This window comes from Canis lupus, chromosome 16, assembly GCF_048164855.1.
Source record: "Canis lupus baileyi chromosome 16, mCanLup2.hap1, whole genome shotgun sequence".
Classification (NCBI taxonomy): domain Eukaryota; kingdom Metazoa; phylum Chordata; class Mammalia; order Carnivora; family Canidae; genus Canis; species Canis lupus.
The window spans coordinates 14032739-14051793 of NC_132853.1; the positions used below are offsets into that span (position 1 = coordinate 14032739).

At 39.2% G+C, this 19055-nt stretch overlaps 1 non-coding gene and 2 pseudogenes across 1 annotated transcript; 2 read left to right on the forward strand and 1 right to left on the reverse strand.

Moving 5' to 3' along the window:
- Positions 1 to 7310: 7310 nt before the first annotated feature.
- LOC140607435 (olfactory receptor 1D2-like) lies at positions 7311 to 8287 on the forward strand (annotated as a pseudogene).
- Positions 8288 to 10591: 2304 nt separating this feature from the next.
- LOC140605644 (general transcription factor II-I-like) lies at positions 10592 to 16674 on the reverse strand (annotated as a pseudogene).
- A 1305-nt stretch (positions 16675 to 17979) lies between these two features.
- On the forward strand, positions 17980 to 18118 carry LOC140607696 (U4 spliceosomal RNA). The gene has a single exon (XR_012009645.1). It is a non-coding gene; the product is annotated as a U4 spliceosomal RNA (small nuclear RNA).
- Positions 18119 to 19055: the final 937 nt, after the last annotated feature.

Genomic DNA, 19055 nt, shown 5'->3' on the forward strand with positions numbered 1-19055 from the left:
GAAGCACTTCAGGCCTATACTAGCTTAATTCCAGTGATGTATAGGAACATTATTCTTATGTAGATCTATTCTCTTTTCCCTCTTTTTTCTACTATTATGGTTATAGTATAACATCTATTAGTTTACAAGCTGAACCATATATTGTTATAATTATTACTTTACCCTCTGTAGTCATTTCCTTCATCAGTACAGCTTTGATCCCACTGACATTCTTTGTGCTGCTATTGACAATATATTACACACATATTATATACATCTATAGGCTATAGGCTCAACAATATATCACATACATATTATTCTGTAAACTTGGTTTGTAAATTGATTCAGGCAAAAAGGAGAAAATAAGCATTTATACTGTGTTTTATATTTGCTTAATTGCCTTTACCACTGTTCTTTGTTTTTTGTGTGCATGTGAATTACACCTGGGGTCACTTATACTTTCAGTTCAAAATAACTCCTTCAGTATTTTCTGTGAAGCAGGAACAAATTCTTTCAGTTCTGTTGACCTGAGAAATATTTTATATTTCCTTTTTTGGAAAGTAGCTTCACTGGACATGTGATTCTTGTTTGATAGGCTTTTTTTTTTTTTAACTTTTGTTTAATACTTCAAATATGTTATCCCACTGCCTTCTGGACCCCACTGTTTTTGCTAAGTGAGCTGTTAATGTTATGGTTCCTGTGTAAGTAGTTATTGGTTTCTTGCTGCTTTCAGGATTTCTCTTAGTATTCACCTTTCAGCTTTTTTATGATGATACATCTGCAGAATCCTCTTTTTATTCTACTTGGAGTTTATTGAGCTTCTAGATGTGTATTTTTCAACCAATTTGGGAAGTTTTCAGTAATTATTTCTTCAAATATTTTTCTGTATATCTTTCTCTCTGTCTTACTCTCTCTCTCTCTTTCTCTTTATCTCTCCTCTTTCCAGTACTCCTACTACATATGTTGGTGTGCTTAATGATGTCCCACATTTCTCTGAGGCTCTCTTAATTTTCTCTCTTTTTTCAACTTGCATAATCTATATCAATCTTTCTACAGAATTTTATTTATTTTTTATTTTTTAAATAAATTTATTTTTATTGGTGTTCAATTTACCAACATACAGAATAACACCCAGTGCTCATCCCATCAAGTGCCCCCCCCCAGTGCCCATCACCCATTCACCCCCACCCCCCACCCGCCTCCCCTTCCACCACCCCTAGTTCGTTTCCCAGAGTTAGGAGTCTTTATGTTCTGTCTCCCTTTCTGATATTTCCCACACATTTCTTCTCCCTTCCCTTATATTCCCTTTCACTATTATTTATATTCCCCAAATGAATGAGAACATATAATGTTTGTCCTTTCTTTTACTTCTTTGAATGTTTTCCTTTTTTTCTATGAATATACTCTGTTTTTAAATTTATAAACCTTATTTTCTATTTTAAATCTTTTTTATTTTTAATTTTTAAGTACTTATTTTAATTCCAGTTAATAAATATATGGTGTTAAATTAGTTTCAAGTATACAATACAGTGATTCAGTAATTCTATATACACCAGCCAGTGCTCATCACAATTGCATTCCTTAATCCCCATCACCTATCTCACCCATCTCCCACCCATCTCCCCTCTGGTAACCATCAGTTTATTCTCTGGAGTTAAGCGTCTATTTCCTGATTTGTCTTTTTCTCTCTCTTTCTCTTTCCTAACTTGTTTTTGTTTTTCTAAATTCCATATATAAATGAAATCATATGGCATTTGTCTTTCTCTGACTAACTTATTTCACTTAGCATTATACTTACTTTCTAGCTCCATTCATGGCAAGATTTCATTTTTTTATGAATGAACAGTATATATATCTATATATATCTATATATCTATATATATCTATATATATCTATATATATCTATATATATATATACACCACTCTTCTTTATCCATTCATCAATCAATGGATACTTAGGCTGCTTCCATACTTTGGCTATTGTAAATAATGCTGTGATAAGCATAGGGCTACAAGTATCTCTTTGAATTAGTATTCTTATATTATTTGGGTAATACCCAGTAGTGCAATTGCTGAATCATATGGTAGCTCTATTTTTAACTTCTTGAGGAACCTCCATACTGTTTTCCACAGAGGCTACACCAGTTTCTCTTCCCACCAACAGTGCAAGAAATCTCTTTTCTCCACATCCTCAATAACACCTGTTGTTTCTTGTGCTTTAAAAAAAAATATGCTAGCCATTCTGACAGGTGTGAGGTGATAGCTCATTGTAGTTTTGATTTGCATTTCCTTGATGATGAGTGATGTTGAGCATTTTTTCATCTGTCTGTTGGCCAACTGGACATCGTCTTTAGAGAAATGTCTTCTGCTATTTTTAAATTGGATTGTTTGCGAGTGTTGAGTTTTTTAAGTTCTATGAACATACTTTTAATGGCTTCTTTGAAGTCTTTTTCTGTTAGGGCTGTCATTTCATCATTCTCACAGATGGTTTCTCTTACCTGCTTTTTTATCCAGCTGTATAGGTCATATTTCCCTGTTTTGTTTTTTAAGGTATAAGAATTTGTTGAAAACTGAACATTTTAGATACTACATTGCAGCAACTCTAGGTACTGAGCCTCCCTTCTGAATCTTGTTATGTTACTTATTTTTTTTTAGTGTTGGCTGAATTATTTTATTGCAGTCAATTTTATCCCCACAGTGTTAAACCTCTGGTGTTGCTCCTGGGGACAGCACAGCTGTGAGTATGCCTACAGTCACTGTGAGCTAACCATAGAATTGGGAGGGTTCTTCCTCTCTTTCCTTCACAGCATTCAGCTATTAAACTCCACTACTTGACAGCTGGTTGTTCTATGATTTTCAGCAATTCTCTGGTGACTTAAATTGCCATACAATGAATCCTATCAAATTGTGACTCCTTGGAAGGAATAGTGTTTTAACTCAGTGCTTAATATTTCTTCTGCCCCTATGAAGGTTCTTTCCAGCTGTCTTATTTCTCCATTTTCTATGGTGCAGTAACTGGCCTACAGCCTAGGCTATATATACCAATTGCCTTTCTGCTGTTCTTGAGAGCACATTTAGGCTTGAATTTGTGCTTTGTTGCAAATGAACTCAATTCTTGGGAGAATAAATTAAGAGCTACTTTTTAGGACTGCTTCTACACTCAAGCAAATTTCTAAACCATGTTTCTGGAACTGGGGGTGAGGAAATTAGCAATCTTCTAAGTCACCCCACAGCCCCTAGAAGCTGAGCACTTTGTCAGAGAGGCAGCAGCCTGAGTTCCAGGGAGAGGGAGCTTACCTCTCCTGGTGTAGAATCAACAACTCCATAAGCCAGGATAAGCAAGGACCATTGGAGTTTCTATAAACTCAGCACTCCACACCAAGGTAGAGCCTCTGTTCAAGAAGTGGAAGCTAAGCAGAAAAAGGACCCACCTCTTAACTACACTTGTCTAGGACTTAACCTCAGCAACAGGTAGCTGGGGGCATGACTAGGAGCACCAAAGATCTGCTCTCCTGGGAAGAAAGCTTTTCTTCTGGGTATAAAGAGATCTGTGGCTTTGGGATGTAGAAGTCTAGAGTGAAGTCCCCATATCAATGAGCTAGGAGGAGGGAGAGGGAGCATCTTAGTTTAAATGCCACAGCTTCTGGTGTTTTCCACTGAATTTTCTAAGAGTTTCTTGAATAGATGTTTCTTCATTTGCTGTTCAGTCTTAGGATCATTTCCAGTGACTTTAAATTACCATATTTCTATATTTCTACCAGTTTTCCTGTGGACTGGACACTGGAGCATCTCACACTGTCATGCCAGAAGTTAATTGCTTACTCTGTGTTAAATCTTCTTATTTTTCACACAAAAGCAAGACTTCCTAAAAGTGAAGCAGTCTCTTTAGATAGATGCAATATTCTCCTACTTTGATATAATGAATCAAATTTTTAAAGTTTCTCTCTTTTCATTAAAAAAGTCTTCTGCATAAAGGGACCATTCATCTGATTACTTAGAATGATAACTTACTTTTAGACTCTTTAATTCATTCAAATGACTGTGATTCTAATATGTCTGTTCATTTTCAGCGAGGTAAGTTTGGATTTGCTACTGATTTGGAGGGGGTTAGAGTTTCCCAATATGAAACATTAATATATATCCATTATAGTATTAATTTCAAGAAATGTAGGAAAATAAAATAATGAGAGAATGCAATAAAATGAAGGGAGAAATAAATTTTAGATTGGAAAAGACCCTCTATCAGATGGAGAAACACCAATGAAAAAGATTGGAAAATTAAAATTTTAAAGAGTAAAGAAAAAATTATACAGGTTATGCAAGAAGAATAAGAAAAATCTCTAAGCCTCCAGCTGTACTGACTTTTATTTAGTACCTTAAACGGAACGAGACCTTTCCCACCTCAGGGCCTTTGTACATACAGCTCTCTTTCTGCAAGGCTCTTTACCCAATGCTTGACAAAACTGGCTTATTCTGCCTTTTGTGCCTCAATGAAAAAGACACCAAAACCTTTTTTTTTTTGAAAGATTTTATTTATTCATTCATGAAAGACAGAGGGAGAGGCAGAAACTTAGGCAGAGGGAGAAGCAGGCTCCCTGCAGGAAGCCTAATGTGGGACTCGATCCCAGGACTCCAGGATCACACCCTTAGCCAAAGGCAGATGCTCAATTGCTGAGCCACTCAGGTGTCCCAAAGACACCAAAATCTTAATAGTAGTTATCTATCACTCCACTACCTATCACTCTGGTAGGATTTGATATAATTTATTTATATTTATTTATTTTTATTTGTAAAATCTTTACTTCTTAAACATTACATTTTCAAGAGGATAAAAGATGCAATAGGTAGTTTAGTCTTTACTATCGCTGCAATTTGGTAAGATAAAGACATTGATTTAGATTTTCTCCCAAATAATAGACAGTTGTCCCAATGACATTCATTGCATGGTGCAACTTTTTTCTACTAATTTCAAGTTTTATCATAATAATCCACTTGATCCCACATACACTTGGCTCTGTTTCTAAAGTATCTATCCAGTTCTATTCATCTTTCATTCTAACATTAGTACACACTGTTTTAGAGTCCTGGATATGTGACAAAGCAATACCTCGTTCTTTCTGTTTCTCCACATTTTCTTAGCTTGTTTTCGTGCTTATTTGTAGATGACAGATTATCTTTTATTTCTTTAAAGCCATGTTACAATTTTGTTTCAATATATTAGATTTTATTTTTTTATTTTTATTTTTTTAATAAATTTATTTTTTATTGGTGTTCAATTTGTCAGCATATAGAATAACACCCAGTGCTCATCCGTCAAGTGCCCACCTCAGTGCCCGTCACCCAGTCAATATATTAGATTTTAGATTAATTCAAAGAAAAATGTACCATTACAACAAATTTATCTTTCTGTTTGGTATCATCATGTATCTATTATTAAATTTCTACATCATACCTCACTGGAGATTTTGAAGTTCCTGATTCCTGCTAACATTTTTTTCATCCTGCTAACATTTTAATCTGTGGACCTGTTTGCTGATTATGTGGATGTGATTGCTTCACATTATGTTCTATACTATTTCTAATTATTGTTTACATATAAAAGCAATAGCCAATGTTTTTGACTGTTCATTGCAGACAAGATCCCAATGTTAAGAACATTACTACTTAATTTTACCTTAATTTTACCAGGATCATTTTCACATGAAGAAATGGGCTATTAAAGAGCTCAAGTAATTTACCAGACAACTCACATGTGGCAAGACTCAGTCTGGAATTCAAGCGTTCTGACCATATAATCTTAATAATTGCATGATAGGACTATGAGAATTCCATTAGATTGGGGTCCATGTACTGTGTAATTGTTCAGTTTAATGTAAACCTTTTTTATTCCTAATGGCAAATCTGTTGATTATCTTAGATTTCCCAGATAAGTTCTCATTTCAGCAAATAATTTTTCCTTTTCCTTTCGAATAGTTTTACTTACCATTCTTTGTTCTTTGTATTCTTTGTGTAATACCCATATTTATAATGTATATATCTTGCTTTAAATGTCTTTGATAAAGGGCTAGTTTCCAAGATCTATAAAGAACTTATTAAACTCAACACCAAAGAAACAAACAATCCAATCATGAAATGGGCAAAAGACATGAACAGAAATCTCACAGAGGAAGACATAGACATGGCCAACATGCACATGAGAAAATGCTCTGCATCACTTGCCATCAGGGAAATACAAATCAAAACCACAATGAGATACCACCTCACACCAGTGAGAATGGGGGAAATTAACAAGGCAGGAAACCACAAATGTTGGAGAGGATGCGGAGAAAAGGGAACCCTCTTGCACTGTTGGTGGGAATGTGAACTGGTGCAGCCACTCTGGAAAACTGTGTGGAGGTTCCTCAAAGAGTTAGAAATAGACCTGCCCTATGACCCAGCAATTGCACTGTTGGGGATTTACCCCAAAGATACAGATGCAATGAAACGCCGGGACACCTGCACCCCGATGTTTCTAGCAGCAATGTCCACAATAGCCAAACTGTGGAAGGAGCCTCGGTGTCCATCGGAAGATGAATGGATAAAGAAGATGTGGTCTATGTATACAATGGAATATTCCTCAGCCATTAGAAACGACAAATACCCACCATTTGCTTTGACGTGGATGGAACTGGAGGGTATTATGCTGAGTGAAATAAGTCCATCGGAGAAGGACAAACATTATATGTTCTCATTCATTTGGGGAATATAAATAATAGTGAAAGGGAATAGAAGGGAAGGGAGAAGAAATGGGTAGGAAATATCAGAAAGGGAGACAGAACATAAAGACTCCTAACTCTGGGAAACGAACTAGAGGTGGTGGAAGGGGAGGAGAGCGGGGGGTGGGGGTGACTGGATGGCGGGAACTGAGGGGGGCACTTGATGGGATGAGCACTGGGTGTTATTCTGTATGTTGGCAAATTGAACACCAATAAAAAATAAATTTACTATTAAAAAATGTCTTTGAAAACGTATGCAATATACACTATCACAACACAACATTTGAGTCTTTAAGCACTGCAAGAGTACAATATGATACCGTTTCACATATGACATTGACATAATCCCTAGAATATTGAGTATGCCAAATTAGAAGTTGTTGGAATGATTAGGTGCATAAAGACTTTCTATGTTCTTTTTTTTGTGTCTCTTATTCCTTCTTATTTAAAAAGAAATTATAAAATTTAGTCTATTTTAATGATGTTTTTATGAAATTAAGATATTTTTTAATGCTAAAAAAGCCATTGATTTTGCTTATCTGAATGTCCTTATTCAACAAAGGACATTTAGCAGACATTTGATGGTACTGATGTTGCAGACAGTTGGATAAATGGATGGAGGCAACCACATTGAAGTCTCTGAATTCCTACTCTTGGGGATCTCAGTTCTGAGCAACAACAGGTCCAGTTCTGGATGTTCCTGTCCAGGTCCCTGGTTACAGGGGTGGGAAATGTGTTCATCATCCTGGCCATTGGCTCTGATCCCTGCTTGCACACTCCTATGTACTCCTTCCTGGCCAACTTCTCCTTCACAGACCTCTTCTTTGTCACCAATACAATACCCAAGATGCTGGCAAACCTTCAGTCTCAGAACAAAGCCATCTCCTATGCAGGGTGCCTAACACAGCTCTACTTCTTGGTCTCCCTGGTGACACTGGACAACCTCATTCTGGCCACAATGGCATATGACCACTATGTGGCCATCTGCCGCCCCCTCCACTATGTCACAGCCATGAGCCCTGGACTCTCTATTTTGTTCCTCACCTTGTGTTGGGCACTTTCTGTCATCTGTGGCCTTACCCACACCCTCCTTATGACCAGAGTGACCTTCTTTGGTTCCTGGAAGATCCGCTACATCTTCTGTGAGATGTGTGTCATGCTAAGGTTGGCCTATTCCAACACCCAGAGCATTCACATACTGCTGATTACCCCAGGCATCTTTATCTTCCTGACCCCCTTAGGGTTTGTGATCATGTCCTATGTCCACACTGTCAAAGCCATCCTCTGAATGCCCTCAGCCTCTAGCAAGTACTAAGCCTTCTCCACTTGTGCCCCCCCCAATTTGGCTGTAGTCTCCCTCTTCTATGGGACACTTGGTATGGTATATCTGCAGCCCCTCCACACCTACTCCATGAAGGACTCAGTAGCCACAATGATGTATGCTGTGGTGACCCCCATGATGAACCCTTTCATCTACAGCCTGAAGAACAAGGACATGCATGGGGCTCTGGGAAGACTGTTCCTAGGGAAAGCCTTCCAGAGGTTGACATGAGGTAATTATGGATGCTGAAGTGGAGGCTGGGAATTTTCTATCATGTGCAAAGCATTATCCTATGGGGGATACAGGAGTGATTAGGACATAGCTCTGGTTCAAAATGAATGTATATATCTGTGGTGAAGGAAAAACATGTATACATAACCCAAAGTCCTCCTGTCACAAAGGCCTTGGAAATAAATTAGATCACACTAGCACCAATACCAGAATTTTGTAGGATAAGATCCTTCATCTTATGTGACCACAGTACCACATTGCCACCATGCTCTGGAATCCATAATTCATGTAAATGGATTAAACTCACCAACTAAAAGATATACAATATCTGAATGGATAAAATAAATATACACAACTATATGTTGACTACAAGACATTATCACTTAAGATTTAAGAATGCAATGGCTGGAAGTGAACGGATAGGAAAAAGACATTCCACATTATATGCAACCTAAAGAGGACAAGTAGCTATGTTTATAGCAGACAAACAGGACTTTAGGTCAAAATGTCACAAGAGATGAGGATATTATAAAATGATTTTTTTAAGTCAATTTAACATGAAGATATAACAATTATAAATGTATATGTGCCCAAGTTAAGAGCATCTAAGTACAGAAAGCAGTATTAACAGACCTGAAGAGGAAAACGGACAGCAACAATAAGAGTAAGAAACTTCAACACCCCACTTTCAACAATGGATAGATAATTCATGCAGATAAATCATGCAGAAAATGGGAACAGCAGACTTGGAAATACTACAGACCAAATGGACCTAACAGACACATATAGAACATTCCATAAAACAGCAGCAAATAAGCATTCTTCTACAGTGCCACAAAGCATTCTACAGGGTAGATTACATGATAAGCCATAACACAAGTCTTTTTTATTCTTTTTTTTAGGGGAGAGGGTGTTGTGAAAAGATGCATTTTACTTATTACCCTATACCTATAGTTTAATTTGGAGTAAAATATAAGCAACACATAAAATGCCCATTTCTGCTACTATGTAATGTAATTCTCCATTGTGAATATTCTGATAAAGCTAATGAAAACTCTAGGCCATCACATACTCCACCTTCTCTTATAGCTGGTATTTTCCAGCTCTCATTGTCAGTGAAATCACAACACACTTAAGATTCTCCCACAAATGGTCCAGAATATCAGAGGGTACATAATTAGCTTATTGACCCCTCACTCCCCACACTAGAGCCTCAATGTTACAAGTAGAGTTATAAAATAATGAAGGCTATGAAAACCCCTGAGTCTGAGCCAAGCGGGGACAGTGTTCCAAAGAAATCCACACCACAGTTTAGGTTACATTATAGTGAGGGTTTAATGTCATTGAGTTTGCCCAAACATTCATACTGATCTTAAACATCTGGTACAGGGTAGCCCAGGTGGCTCAGTGGCTTAGCGCTGCCTTCAGCCCAGGGTGTGATCTTGGAGTCCCAGGATCGAGTCCCACGTCGGGCTCCCTGCATGAAGCCTGCTTCTCCCTCTGCCTGTGTCTCTGCCTGTGTCTGTGTCTCTCATGAATAAATAAATCTTTTTAAAAAATAAAATTAAAATTAAAAAAACTTAAAAACAAATAAATAAATAAATAAATAAATAAATAAATAAATAAATAAACTTCTGGTACACCATGCCGTTTACTTGGATGAAAAATAAATGTGGAAGAGATTCTCTGTATTCTGTCTGTAAGCCACCTGCTGACATATTAACCTCTTACTGGCTGTTAGTTGATCCAGATGGCGGTTTTTAAATTATGATAAAATAAAACATATGAACCATGATAGGTAGCTTAGGAAAAGATTTAGTCAAATATGTAGATATTAACTATTCACTCAGTCATCAAGGAGAGCTGTGAACAAAAGGATCATTTAAATGATTTTTCAAATAGAAAAACTAAAGGACTGGACTATCACAGGTGCTTTCTTCGCTGCAGAAGCTGAGATGTTCCAGTAGGTAAGATCGTCACTTGATTGGGAAATAAACACCATAGTTGAAGGCCCTGTTGACACATTAAATATCTGATGAGGTTCATCCCTGTCATTTTTCCAGCGTTGTTGTAAAATCCTTATAATACATTCCACAGTAAACCAGCCATTCCAAATCTACAGTCACTCTGCTCTTTAATTCAATTGACAGAATTGCTGAAAAGTAGACATTTCTATCTAAAAGAAGGAAGAAGTTTTTATGGAAGATATTTCTGTTACAACAAGCATATTACACAGCTTGGGGAAGTAACAGGTCTGTATAGCTCTTCTGACCCACTGATACTTCAAGACTAGGAGGGAAGAATCTACAGTGTAGGGTCTGGTTCTTGCTTAATCTAAGGGTTTCCATCAGTTTCCTTTATTTTTTCTGTTGCAGGAAGCTCCAACTGGTTTGGCTCAGCTGATTCTTGCATCACTGGGCCTTTTGACACACTCTGATGAACTAACTGATTAATAATCACAAGTCCTAGAAATGGTTTAATGACTGAATTTAATGAACTCAGCAGAATCTAAGGTCCTTCCCATGGAGTTGATTTCCAGGTAACTGGAGGCTTTGAATGACACTCCAAGAGGAATGCCATCAACCACCACATAGCCAGGGTTAATTGTGATTTTCCTGCAGGGCACTTTCACTGGGAAACCCATAACAATAGCTTCAGCAAATTTTCAACTGAAGGGGTCATTAACTTTTTCTCTGAGATGTCTAGCTTTTTCAACTTTTGATATTATTTTGTTATCATCATCTGGAATTGTCATCTGAATAATGTTAAGATCTTCAACCCCTGATGCAGTAGTATTAACACTGGGTGATGAATATTCTTCTTGTAGGGCTCTCCAAGAAGGAGGTGCTCTCCTTAATTGCGGCCTCAAACATTTCAGGCTTTTTAGTGACGAACTTAATTTTAGCTTTGTTTCTATCTTCCCCAGCCTCGGAAGGCCAAAAGTAGACTGCAGACAGAATGGCACACCCTCAGGCAAGCCTTCAAATAATGCAAATGGTACTTTCACAGTTTGCTTAAGGCCAAGCGCTTCACAGCATTTTTCTTTTCAAAAGATTTTCAACTTTTTGTTTTAGGTCTATGATTTTGGCAATTCCAGGCCTCAAAGGAAAACTCTCTCCCTTGAAGCTTAATGGGAACATTAGAACAATTAGTCTGAGTAGGGGTTCGAACTGCTGAGGTTTGAAGTTGTTATTATTAGAGCCTTCCATAGTGACTTCAATTTCAGGAACTTTTGAATTTCTCCTAGTGCTTCATAGTCTTTTCAGGGACTGCAAGGCTTTAGTATTTACTAGCCATTCCAGGAGACAAATAGGAAATAATTAATCTAGGATTGTTAACAACTCAGTCAGCTCAATCATTTAAGCACATGTCTTCAGCTCAGGTCATGATCAAGGGGTCCTGGGATCAAACCCCACATCAGGCTCCCTGCTCAGTGGGGAGCCTGATTCTCCTTCTCCCTCTGCCACTTCCCCTGCTTATGCTCGCTTGCTGTCTTTCTCTCTCAAATAAATAAAATCTTTTTAAAAAGAAAAAGAAACAACACTCATTCATTCAAAAGTCCATTGCACACATGCTATATGAAAGGGAGGGCTTGACAAGTTAGTCTTTTCTCTAACCTTAGAGCTCCACTGGTCTAACCCTCCCAACACTCTGAAGCAGTGTCCACCACCACCATCAGCAGAAGCACAGCACACAAGACTTAACAACATTAAAATGTATTTGCTTTTGTCTCAAAGACCTTGGGCAAGTGAAGTGATGGACTCTTTCCCTGGGGCTTGAATGCTATATATTGCAAGAGTGATCTTTCTGGTTCTGGATCCTGCTGTGCCATTACTGAGCTCCAGATCCCCAGTGGAGGAGGCACCGATGTGTATTTGTGATTTGTAAGAGCACTCCGAAGCAGTGCATCTCAGCTGGGGCGATTATTCACCCCACACCACACGTGAGGCCATTTGGCAATGTCTGGAGACACTTCTGGTTCTCACAGCTTGGATGAGGAGTAACGCCACTGGCAACAAGTGGGTGGAAGCCAGGGATGTGGCTGAACATCTTATGGTGCACAAGACAGCACCCACAACAAGAAATTGTACAGCCCAAAATGTCAGGAGTGCCAAGTGGGGCAAATGTGGCCCACTGGAAGGGCCCCTTTTGCCCAAGAATAAGGGCAGTTCTGTCAAAGGCTGCATCTGTTTATTTGACCTAAAGAATATTAATTTTCATATTAATTGTGGTCAATATTAGAAGTTGAAAGATTGAAATAAGAAACCAAATGTATAGTTTAATAATTATAGTTTAATCCAAATATATAGTTTAAAGGAATGTGCTCCCAGGAATTGGACTAGTCATCCAGTGCTTTGCTAATAAACTGGATGCACGAAATATTGGGCATCTGTACAAACAGAAGTCAGACATGGAGTGAAATACCTGGCAGATATTGTGATATGGGGGCTATATTCCTACACAGAAGCAACCTTCTGTGTCTCAGTAGCACTTTGACCTTTTAGACAGGGCATAAGCTCCCCAGTTTATCAACATTAATCATTGCCTTCTTGGTATTGCTTTTCTCAGAAGAAGGTAACATTTACTGGGTTCATAGAGATACCAAAAATGGAAAAAATAAATAATTATGTTTTTCAGGAAAAAGTGAGAATGTTTCTGGAATATGTGGAATTCCAACACATTTAGTAAACAAGCAAAGAGCACCTGTGTCAAACCTATTATACATTAAATGAATCTCACAACAATTAGTGTAGAGAAAAATTATGATATGAAAAATTTAAGCAAAAATAAGATAGAAATTTTTGGTTTATTTTTCAATATGATTATAAAATGAATAATTACATTGTGCAATGATGTGTTAAATGAAATAATTGACTAGCCTTCACACTTTTTAAAGATTTGGGGTAGTAAATGATAGTCTTTGGGATTTGTCAAAAATTATGTGCTTCAACTTTTCTATTTCTTCCTGTTCCAGTTTTGGTAGTTTGTGGCTTTCCAGGAATGCGTCCATTTCTTCTAGGTTGCCTAATTTATTGGCGTATAGCTGTTCACAATATGTTTTTAAAATCGTTTGTATTTCCTTGGTGTTGGTAGTGATCTCTCCTTTCTCATTCATGATTTTATTAATTTGAGTCTTCTCTCTCTTCTATTTAATAAGGCTGGCTAATGGTTTATCTATCTTATTAATTCTTTCAAAGAACCAACTCCTGGTTTTGTTGATCTGTTCCACAGTTCTTCTGGTCTCGATTTCGTTGAGTTCTGCTCGAATCTTAATTAACTCTCTTCTGCTGCTGGGTGTAGGATCTATCTGCTGTTTTTTCTCTAGCTCCTTTATGTGTAAGGTTAGCTTTTGTATTTGAGTTCTTTCCAGTTTTTGAATGGATGCTTGTATTGCGATGTATTTCCCCCTCAAGACTGCTTTTGCTGCATCCCAAAGATTTTGAACGGTTGTATCTTCATTCTCATTAGTTTCCATGAATCTTTTTAATTCTTCCTTAATCTCCTGGTTGACCCTTGCATCTTTTAGCAGGATGGTCCTTAACCTCCACGTGTTTGAGGTCCTTCCAAACTTCTTGTTGTGATTTAGTTCTAATTTCAAGGCATTATGGTCTGAGAATACGCAGGGGACGATCCCAATCTTTTGGTATCGGTTCAGACCCGATTTGTGACCCAGTATGTGGTCTATTCTGGAGAAAGTTCCGTGTGCACTTGAGAAGAATGTGTATTCAGTTGAGTTTGGATGTAAAGTTCTGTAGGTATCTGTGAAATCCATCTGGTCCAGTGTATCATTTAAAGCTCTCGTTTCTTTGGAGATGTTGTGCTTAGAAGCCCTATCGAGTATAGAAAGAGCTAGATTGAAGTCACCAAGTATAAGTGTATTATTATCTAAGTATTTCTTCCCTTTGGTTATTAATTGATTTAAATATTTGGCAGCTCCCACATGCGGGGCATATATATTAATGATTGTTAAGTCCTCTTGTTGGATAGATCCTTTAAGTATGAGATAGTGTCCCTCTTCATCCCTCACTACAGTCTTCGGGGTAAATTTTAGTTTATCTGATATAAGGATGGCTACCCCTGCTTTCTTTTGAGGACCATTCGAATGGTAAATGGTTCTCCAATCTTTTATTTTCAGGCTGTAGGTGTCCTTCTGTCTAAAATGAGTCTCTTGTAGACAGCAAATAGATGGGTCCTGCTTTTTTATCCAGTCTGAAACCCTGCGCCTTTTGATGGGGTCATTAAGCCCGTTCAGGTTCAGAGTTACTATTGAAAGGTATGAGTTTAGTGTCATCATGATATCTATTCAGTCCTTGTTTTTGTGGATTGTTCCCCTGGACTTCTTCTTAAAGGGGAATTTTAAGAGTCCCCCTTAAAATTTCTTGCAGAGCTGGTTTGGAGGTCACATATTCTTTCAGTTCCTGCCTGTCTTGGAAGCTCTTTATCTCTCCTATTCTGAATGAGAGCCTTGCTGGATAAAGTATTCTTGGTTGCATGTTCTTCTCATTTAGGACCCTGAATATATCCTGCCAGCCCTTTCTGGCCTGCCAGGTCCCTGTGGAGAGGTCTGCTGTTACCCTAAGACTCCTCCCCATAAAGGTCAGGGATTTCTTGTCTCTTGCTGCTTTAAGGATCTTCTCTTTATCTTTGGAATTTGCAAGCTTCACTATTAGATGTAGAGGTGTTGAACGTTTTTTATTGATTTTAGGGGGGGATCTCTCTACTTCCTGGATCTGAATGCCTGTTTCCCTTCCCAGATTAGGAAAGTTTTCAGCTAGGATTTGTTCAAATACATATTCTGGCCCTCTGGCCCTTTCAGCACCCTTGGGAACCCCAATTAAACATAAGTTTTTCTTCCTCAGGCTGTCGTTTATTTCCCTTAATCTATCCTCATGGTATTTTAATTGTTTGTCTCTTTTTTCCTCAGTTTCCCTCTTTGCCATCAACTTGTCTTCCATGTCCCTCACTTGTTCTTCCACCTTGTTAACCCTCGTCGTTAGGACTTCTAGTTTGGATTACATCTCATTCAATTGATTTTTAATTTCTGCCTGATTAGATCTAAATTCTGCAGTCATGAAGTCTCTTGAGTCCTTTATGCTTTTTTCTAGAGCCACCAGTAGCTGTATAGTAGTGCTTCTGAATTGGCTTTCTGACATTGAATTGTAATCTAGATTTTGTAACTCTGTGGGAGAGAGGACTGTTTCTGATTCTTTCTTTTGAGGTGAGGTTTTCCTTCTAGTCATTTTGCTCAGTGCAGAGTGGTCAAAAACAAGTTGTATTGGGAGAAGGAGAAAAAGAGAGGAGAGAAAGAAGGAAAGAAAAGAGAAAAATAAAAGGAAAAAAAGAAAAAAGAGAAAGAAAAAAACGTAAAAAACGGGTGGGGGAAGCAAACAGAAATCAAAAAGCAACAAAGCAAAAAAGCAAAAAAAAAAAAACAAAACAAAAAAACAAAAACGGGGGAGCATCTTCTGATTCTGTATACTTTAAGTCCCTTGACTTCCCTGGAACTTGTCCGTCCAGCTGGTCTTCCGGGGGAGGGGCCTGTTGTGCTGATTTTCAGGTGTTAGCGCTTGGGGGAGCTGCTCTGCCCCCTGCCTGGTGCAGGGCTCAGTGGGGGTTGTTTACCCCGTGAGGCCCCAGGAGGAACAACCGCAGTGGCGGGGCCAGCTCTGCAGCCCTGGGTCAGCTCCCCCAGTAGCTCCGGAGCTCTCGGTCTGCAGGGCCTGGAGGCTCCGGGGCGGGGCCGCTGATCTGCTCAGCTCCGGGCAGGAGCATCCTTGCTGTCCTGGGACCTCCCGGCCTCTGCCTGTCCCGGGGGGAGGCCGGATCCTGGGCTGTGTCCCCGCGCCCTGGGCTCCCGGTCTGTGCTGTTGGATTCGCGCTCCCGGCCGCGCAGCCCCCTCCGGGGAGCCGCCGCCCGAGCCCCCCCCCCCCCCCCCCCGGAGCTGCTCCGGGTCCCGCCATGCGCGCTGCAGCCCTTAGGGAGCTCGGCGCACTCTCCCGGGGCGCAGGTGTCTGTTAGTGTCCCAGGGAGCCCGAGGGCATCCCCGCCCTCCTGGGGTCCTGCTCTAACTCTCTCGTGCGCCTTTCTGCCCGGGAAGATTTGTGAAGCTCCTGCTTCTCCGGGACGGAGGTTTCCTGTCCTGGGGACACTCGCCCCGGCCTCAGCCCGGCTCCTCGCGGGGCCCCTCTCCCTTGGATGCCTTTTGTTTCTTTATTTCTTTTTCCCCGTCTTCCTACCTTGATAGAAGCGCGAACTCTTCTCACTGTAGCGTTTCAGCTGTTCTCTCTTTAAATCTCAGGCCTAATTCGCAGAATCAGGATGATTTGAAGGTTATCTAGGTAAATTGGTGGGGACAGTTGACTTTGGGACCCTACTCTTCCGCCATCTTGCCCCTCCTCCTGTTGGTGTTTACTTTATTTCCAAAAAGACTTGTGTCAAGAAATGTTAGTTTGGTTAAAATATTTATTGAATATTTATAGGTGACGCATTCTTCTTTTTATTAAATTGGAGTTCAATTTGCCAACATATAGCATATCACCCAGTACTCATCCCATGAAGTGCCCCCCCTCAATGCCCGTCACCCAGTCACCCCAACCCCCCGCCCACCTCCTTTTCCACTACCCCTTGTTTGTTTCCCAGAGTTAGGAGTATCTCATGTTCTGTCACTCTCACTGATATTTTCACTCATTTTCTCTCCTTTCCCCTTTCTCCCCTTCACTATTTTTTTATATTCCCCAAATCAATGAGACCACATAATTTTTGTCCATCTCCGATTGACTTATTTCACTCAGCATATTACCCTCCAGTTCCATCCACGTTGAAGCAAATGGTGGGTATTTGTCGTTTCTAATGGCTGAGTAATATTCCATTGTATACATAAACCACAGCTTCTTTATCCATTCACCTTTCGATGGACACCGAGGCTCCTCCCACTGTTTGGCTATTGTGGACATTGCTGCTATACACATTGCGGTGCAGGTGTCCCGGCATTTCACTGCATCAGTATGTTTGGGATAAATCCCCAGCAGTGCAATTTCTGGGTCGTAGGGCAGCTCTATTTTTAACCCTCTGAGGAACCTCCACACAGTTTTCCAGAGTGGCTGCACCAGTTCACATTCCCACCAACAGTGCAAGAGGGTTCCCCTTTCTCCACATCCTCTCCAACATTTGTTGTTTCCTGTCTTGTTAATTTTCCTCATTCTCACTGGTGTGAGGTGGTATCTCATTGTGCTTTTGATTTGTATTTCCCTGATGGCAAGTGATGCGGAGCATTTTCTCATGTACTTGTTGGCCATGTCTATGTCTGTGTGAAGTTTCTGTTCATGTTTTTTGCCCATTTCATGATTGGATGGTTTGTTTCTTTGCTGTTGAGTTTAATAAGTTCCTTGTAGATCTTGGATACTAGCCCTTTATCTGATATGTCATTTGCAAATATCTTCTCCCATTCTGTAGGTTGTCTTTTAGTTTTGTTGACTGTTTCCTTTGCTGTGCAGAAGCTTTTCATCTTGATTAAGTCCCAATAGTTCATTTTTGCTTTTGTTTCCCTTGCCTTCATAGATGTATCTTGTAAGAAGTTGCTGTGGCCAAGTTCAAAAAGAGTGTTGCCTGTGTTCTCTAGGATTTTGATGGATTCTTGTCTCACATTTAGATCTTTCAACCATTTTAAGTTTATCTTTGTGTATGGTGTAAGAGCTTTGCGCAGTGGCAGTATCGTAGCCAATGAGGTTTATCCGAGGCGCGATTATTGCTAATTGTGTATGGTGTAAGAGAATGGTCTAGTTTCATTCTTCTGCATGTGGATGTCCAATTTTCCCAGCACAATTTATTGAAGAGACTGTCTTTCTTCCAGTGGATAGTCTTTCCTGTTTTGTTGAATATTAATTGACAATAGAGTTGAGGGCCCATTTCTGGATTCTCTATTCTGTTCCATTGATCTTCTTCTAATATATATGCTTTGAAACCCTGTTGCTGCTACCTGGATTCAAGAAACTCTTTTCTCTGACCTGGGGTACTGAAAAAGCCTTTTAATGATTTCTCTGTCTTCCTTATTTTTAATGCTAGTGTGTTTTCCTTTAATCTGAATTACTGTTCTAAGATTGAGATTTGAACATGCAATTCCCCTTAAAACCATTTAGAGATGTTTTGATGAGGATGAAATTGGCCTTGGTAACACATATTACAAGATCTTCCCCAACCAGGCATCTGCTTGATTCTCATCCAAGCCTTTGTGTTCTCTCCCTCAACAATATGTGATAGTCATGCTGAACTTTCTTGAATTTTCTGAGTATGCCATGTTCTCTTTACTTCTTAAATCTTTGCACATTATTCAGTTTGCTGAGATCACCATTTTCTTTCCATCTATCCTTTCATCCAGTTGCCTCATAGAGATCTAAGATGTAAGACACAGTTTTCAAATGTGGCTGGGAGTGGCAAGGAAAGTAAGGAGGTAGTGTCTGTGCTGTGTTTACAAACTGTGATTAGATTTCATCATTAAATAATGAATGATGTGTGGAAATAAGTCACAGTTACTTTTCCTAAATGTAGCAGGGATAAATTATGGAACTCAATTATTGAATAAGTTGATCAACATGAGGATTTCTTTTCCTGTTTTCAGGATGATAATTCTGAAACAATAATTGGACTATCCAGAAAAATAGGTTATCACTTTAAAAAAAAGATTTTATTTGTTTATTCGTGAGTGACAAAGGGAAAGGCAGAGACATAGGCAGAGGGAGAAGCAGGCTTCCTGCAAGGAACCCAATATGG